The following is a 5,754-nucleotide window of genomic DNA, read 5'->3' as shown; positions in this document are numbered from 1 at the left end:
TCTTTCCCTTTTCTGGATAGCCTCAGCCAAGCTTCATCCAGAATGAAGGATCCAGGCTAAGGATGTGGAGTTATTGTGTAACAGAGCATTTAATACCACACTGATGAATGCTCTGTCTTGAAATGGAAGTGTAGACTGTTAGTTTTGACAGCCTCCCTTGCCTTTTGGACTGGGAGTCAGGACCCCTGCTGTGGCAGTTCTAGATGGCAGCAGTCAGCTGCTGCTCATTTTGTCTGCTGAGGGATAGGAAATGAGAGAGGGAGAACAGGCTGCAGTCACTAGGTGCAAATGTTTACTGCCAGAGATGCTAATGAACTTCAGTTGTTGGTAGCCACTTGCATCCTTCAAGGTAGAGAGAATAAACACTTGCATTCTGTAATTTCAATCTTAGACCTAAAGGATGTCATAGAAAGGAATGAGGCAGGTGGTGGTTGTATTTTTTGAAAGTTTTGAGAAACAATGGTCTGCAGTAATAATTTCCAAATTGATCTGTTTCACTTGGTGGTGTGTAGAATCATGATAAGCACTCTGCAGCTAGTCTGTAGAAAAAATGAGTAGCCATGTTCGTGATTTTTTTTTTAAAGTAAAGATGTCCTGCAAGTGTGTTTACAGTCTGTTAAAAATTCTGAGAAGTAACAATAGCCTGTTTGGTCAGAGATCTTTGGGAGAACTTTATAGAACTTGTCTGTCTAGAAACTTCTTCTGCAAGAAGGATGAGAAGCTGTGTCTGGTCACTAGTCTTGTGAGTACTAGTTCACATGCCTCCTGTTTTTGCTGGTAGGTAAACCTCTGTGGATACTCCTACCAAGATTCTGTAGGATATCTGTTACCTCTTCCTCACTTTCTTAACCACCTCTTGCTTAAGAAGACTTAAATAGCTACTTCCAGTAAAAGTAAGCTGGTGTAAACCATCAAGAATTCAGCAGGTTCTTAGTTTACTCCTGTAGCTGCCTTTCCTTACAACTCAAAGCACTTCAAGCATGGTTATATAAGGAGCAAGTTTTGTAGTTTTAAGGGCAAAATGACCAACAGAGAAGGATATGAAAAGAACTTGTGGTCAAAGGAAACGGTGTTGTAAAAGCTAAATTGTATAGAGTGGAAGTTACACCCCCAAAACATTTATTTCTATGCAGAGTGATCTGGATTTCCAGCAGTAGATCTGTTTGTTCTGCTTGAATCTGGGAGCTTTAGTGTTGTTCTGTGGCTGTAGTTGATATAAGCTAGGGAACAAATGCCTGGTTCCACTGGTGACCACAAGCATTTTGTTGTTCATCTTTGTTATCCTGAGCTGCATTTCAGTTGGAAGACTGGTGCTGGCAGTTCTAATAGGTCACACTTACTCAGGGAGCTCTATTTTTCTGGCTTCCTTGGTGTACAGCTGTAACGTATATCACCAAATCACAGAATGGTTGAGGTTGGAAGGTGCCTCTGGAGGTCATCTTGTCCAACCTCCCTACTCAGGCAGGGTCAACTAGAGCCAGTTGCTAAGGACCGTATCCAAATGGCTTTTTGAATATCTCCGAGGATGGAAACTTCACAGTCCATCCAACCTGACCTTTTCAGCCTTTGCTCATATGAGAGGTGCTCCAGTCAGTTATCCTAGTGGTGCTTCACTGGACTCTCTCCAGTATGTCCATGTCTGTCTTTTCAGCAAAAACCAGCACAGTACCAAAGCTACTGAAGTTTAGCTATTTGACCCTTTTGATTTAAGGAATGCTGATAAAGTTATTCAAAAGAGGTAGTGTCTGTAGTGTTAGCTTCTAGGAGGGAGACACTAAGAAGTATATTCAGGGCTTTTACTAGCTTTACCTGCTGGTGTCATGCTCTTCGGGTGATAATGGCAATAGATTGCTGACAGGGATTGTTTATTTGGTCTTAGGGATTTTAATAGGATAGACAAACATTGTTAAAGAAAGGGCTTGCATGTATCTGATCCTGCACTGTGGCAGTACTGTGGAATAAAGGACCTTTTGTGTCCTTTGCAGACTTTTGCGAAACGATTGCACTTGTATGTACCCTGATATTTTAGTCCAATTTCCTCAAGATCTAATTCTGCTAAGCTTTGAGTTCAGATGTTTGTGTTCAAGTTGCATCTTTGAATCATTAGCATTTGGGCAGCGGTTTGTGGAAGTTTTCCAACTAGCGGCTTCTTATAAACAGCTATTTCTCCTGCCAATAACAGACTTGATCGCTCTCCCATTCCCCAAGAAAGGTAATGTTCACATAAACTGGAGTACATTAATACATTTTCTCTCTTTGGACACTGGCTTCTTATTTTATTGGTGAATCTGGGTGTAAACACTGCTGAATTTACAGGGATTTTGCTTCTGAAAGCTTTTCTGAACCTAGGTGTTGGGGTTTTGTGTTTTTTTTAAGTATCAGGAGAAGCAGTAATATACTTTCTGCTTAAATCTGCAACAGTAGAAGGCACAAGCAAGGCAACTGTATTACAACTGTGGAGTTAACTTTTAAAATATAACCATTAGAGGAGATCTGGGAATGAGCATGGAAAAACATCTGGTCCTGTATTCATGTTTGTGGAAGTGAATCACTTATAGTCTTTGTTGATAGGGTTCTAGAGAGTTGCATAAATCTTCACTGCTGGGTCAGACTGGGGGGTTAGGATCACAGTTCTCCAGTAGTGTTTTTAGAGATGTGCTTGTTCCAAACTCTGAAAGATGCCAAAATGTTCTAGTACCATCACAAACTTATTTATTGCTTAGTTATTTGGGTTTTTTGGCTTTTTTTTTTTTTTTTTTTTGAATCTACGTACAAGCTTGACTTAAGGAAGGGGAATGAAAAGAGGTGAACCTGTGAATTAAATAATACAAGAGTATATTTATTCATTGCAGTTCTTGCATAACTTTGAGGATAATGATGCAGGAAGACCTGTTCTGTTCAAAAGCTAAACAACTTTTCAGCAGTGGAGAGGAAATAATAAATTTTTGATAAAGCTTTACTGTAGTCACTTACTGACCAATAGAGTGTAGTTATTTGAAGTACTAGGAGTCTTCACTTTGTTATAAAACACTGCTGCAAACAAGCTAGTTATGCATGTCATTTTTGGAAGGCAGTGCTCTTCTAGCTTGATATCCTAGAACTTCAGCAAACCTTTTCCCACAAAACCTCCAAGAACTTAATCTTAAGTCAGTAGCAGAATAGGAAGGTGCACTGAGAAACAGAGTCCTTCATGCTTAATCTTAAAAGGTAATAAGATAACTTTATAATACTATTTTAAATATTTCTGTATATTTATCCCATTGAGATGTGCACTCCTTAATTACCTTTTATGGATCTTTCTTGTGCTTTCAGAGCAGCTCGTGGTCTGTCAATTTTTAAGTTGCAGACAGCTGTGTGTTCGTGTTTGTGTTCGGCAAGTTTGGAGCAAATAATTTTATAAACATTCATTCATTTTTTAACATTTGGGTTAAAAGTAGAAGTTCACTTTTAGCTTTTTATTGAACAGATGTGAATTACTAGATGTACTGCTTATCTGGAACATACAGAAATGTTTACCAGCTGACCAACCCAGAAACAGCAGTGCTCTAGTACCTCTTCAAACTAGATGCTGGGGATTTGCCTGTTTTATACACATCATACTTTTTTTAAAATGCAATGAGCAATTAAATCGCATTTGAGATAAAAAGGTTGTCATGATAGCTGGGAGATTTTTGATTAGCAAAGGGGAGAAAATGGCATTGGGAAGTGTTGATTTGAGTCTATGCTTTGTTTGAAAACAAAACCTTTTTTTTTTTTTTTAAAGGAAAACTGAAAAGCTTTTATTTGGATTGCTGTCTGCAATTCTAAATGGTTGTCTTCATTATCAGTACTTGTAAAATTGCTTGTTCAGGAAGGCTTTAGAAAATAATTTCCCTGAAGAGGCACCAATGTAGTAAAAATGCAAATTATAAATACAATAATTGACCTTTCAATATTATATGTAGCAGAATAAGCAAAAAGCAGGAGGGGATGATGTTCCACCATTTCTCTGTTACTTTGATGTTTTGGTTTTGGGAGATAGGGGGCTAAGAGTTTTTGAATGTTTGTGATTTTTTTTGTTTGGTTTTTGTTTTAGATATGCTATGACATACCTCTTAAGTTTTGGGTACATACAGATTAATAGTCTAGTGGATCTGGTATCAGGAGAGTGGAAAAAGTAGCAACAGGATTATTTTTATCATGCAAATCTTTGTAGGATAGAGGAATATGTGTCTTGTTTTGACTTTGCTCAGCAGCCTATTCCCTCCCAAGGCGGCGAATGGCTTATCGTTATTATGAGCTGTACTTTTATTTATAATGCCTAGAAAACTTGATATTTTGAAATTGCATGTAAAAAATGTACTTTTAATGAAAAAAAAATTCTGCTCATTGTGTTTGATTACAAATGCAGGCAAATCTAGTCTTCCATGTTTATTATCCTGGTAGTTTTTGTGTGGAAGGCAAAGGAGAAAAGAGAACAGGGCTGGTTATGATTTTCCTCTATAATGTCATACTGTTATTCTTTATTCTTTTACTACTTTCAGCTCTTATTTTCAAGGCTGCTTTGACAGTGTTGGTAGACTCTGGGATATTTTCTTTCTCCACAGTATATCTGGTAATAGTGGCTTTTTTCCTTTCTTCAGCCTTTTTCTCTAAAATGCTAGATCAGTGCCTTTTTCTATAAACTAAACCAGACTTTTAAGTTTGCATTTTAAGCTTGTTTCAATTAAAAATGTGTTTGTTATTTCATCTGAGTGATGAAGCGTGATGAAATCACAAACTTTAAGCAATACTGACAGCTGATATTTTGTTGCTGCACTTATTTACCATCCCAGGTACTGCTTAATGAAGCATCATATTTTGAAGCACCTTTCCATTGGCGAAGCACAATTGTACACTGATTCGCACTAAGCAGTAGTAGAGGACAAAAGTTGGCTTGCTGTTACATTGAGAGTATTTCTTCTAAGAGTTTCTCTCTTTCTCTGAATTTTTCTTTATTGCTGTAGTTTTTATTTGGTGTATTTACTGAGGTATATAGTGTCTGAATAACAGATCAAGCGGATGCATGTTCAGCTCAGTGCTTGATGCATATCCTGTAGCAAGTTATTTAACCATATTTGTGCCATGGAAATATGTTCAATACAGATATTAATTCTGGACATTTGTGGGGTTTTTCAACAACGCCTCTAAGTATTTAAATAGTAGGAACAATATTGTAGGCAAGTAATTCTTTGGCCGTTAGTACATGGCTGTAAATAAAGCAAAAAAAAAAACCAAACCTGGTTAGTTCAAGCAGATGACTAAGTTTGCTAACTCCGTGTCAGCCATTATTATCTTTTATTGTCCGAGTTGATTTGGGGTCTGGTTAGGTAGTGTTGTGGTGGGACTTATGAGGTGCCAAGTAGCACGTTAGTGTGTGAGGAAAGTTAGCTGGTTGTCATTGCTAACACTGTGGAGGAAGAGCAGAGAAAAGACTCATGTCCACAGTTTACCTGCCGTCCCACCTGCACAGGCTCTGGAGTTGGGTTCTGTGGAGTAGCAGCTCTGGAGGAGAAAAGCAATAAGCTTTTACAAGTTATAATTTTCGTAACTATTTCTTGAAATCCCTACTAGTTTGATAAATACCGTTTTGATAAAGTGTAAGAAACCTTGTGATAACGGAATCAACAAAATGTGGCAGAAGCAATTACTGCTCCCGGTGTTACAACTTCTAAAGATAACTTTCTGTAGTGATCTTTCTTGATTCTAAACAGCAATGCATTGTTTTGTTTTTAC

This window comes from Pterocles gutturalis, unplaced genomic scaffold (assembly GCF_000699245.1).
Source record: "Pterocles gutturalis isolate BGI_N339 unplaced genomic scaffold, ASM69924v1 scaffold46919, whole genome shotgun sequence".
NCBI classification, from domain to species: Eukaryota; Metazoa; Chordata; class Aves; order Pterocliformes; family Pteroclidae; genus Pterocles; species Pterocles gutturalis.
This window is presented reverse-complemented; position numbering follows the sequence as displayed.